The sequence below is a fragment of the Geospiza fortis genome, unplaced genomic scaffold, assembly GCF_000277835.1.
Source record: "Geospiza fortis unplaced genomic scaffold, GeoFor_1.0 scaffold27, whole genome shotgun sequence".
Lineage (NCBI taxonomy): Eukaryota > Metazoa > Chordata > Aves > Passeriformes > Thraupidae > Geospiza > Geospiza fortis.
Window position 1 is genome coordinate 871,493 of NW_005054329.1, and position 924 is coordinate 872,416.

Here is a 924-nt window from a genome sequence, read left to right on the forward strand (position 1 = left end):
GGGGCAGCTGCTCGCCGTGCCCACGCTCAGCTGCTCCGCGCTCCCGAAGGCTCTCGGGCTGCAGCTCAGGCTGGGCAATGCCAAAGCTTCCCCAGGACCCGGCTGCTGTACCGAGTCTGTCCCGGGACCCTCCTGCCCCTGTGCTGCCGTGGCACCGTGCCGGGGCTACTGGGGGAGCGTGGGGTGCCCGCCCTGGGCAGATGTGCCCGCAAGGTGCGCAACAGCTGGGACAGCAACCCCTGGCACTCTGGGCCGTGCAAGTCGGGTCAGTGGACAAGGATGGCGAGGGACAGGGACAGTGAGGGATGGGGACGGTGAGCACCCACCCTGCCCACTCCTCCCTGCCCAGCTCCAGGACAAATGACAACACACGCAGCCCGCTCTCACATCTGTTATGTTTTAGTACTGCTCATGTCTAAAATGACCAAAACCAAGCCAAGCGCTCGCAGCCCCTCGCTCTGCCTCACACGGAGTGAGAGGCCCGAGGGCTGCCCTGTCCAGGGCTGGGGGCGGGCAGGTGAGAGGGCAGGTGTAAGAGCAGAAGACAGGGCAGGGGTGAGGGCAGCAGTGAGGGCAGGTGAGGAGAGCAGGGGTGAGGGCAGCAGTGAGGGCAGGTGAGGGCAGGAGTTGGAACAGGTGGGGAGGGCAGGGGTGAGGGCAGCAGTGAGAACAGGTGAGGAGAGCAGGGGTGAGGGCAGCAGTGAGGGCAGGTGTGAGAGCAGGTGAGAGGGCAGGTGTGCAGGTTGCTGTGCGGGCAGGACACCCAGGCAGGCTCTTCCACGCCTACTGCCAAAGGGGGAACTTGCACGGCTCCAGTGGATGCATTTAAATAACAAACTCATGATCAGCAAAAGCAAAGGCATCTTTACCACCCTTCCTAAAATAGAGACTGGCACCTGTTCGCGGCGCCGGGCAGTGAGGGGG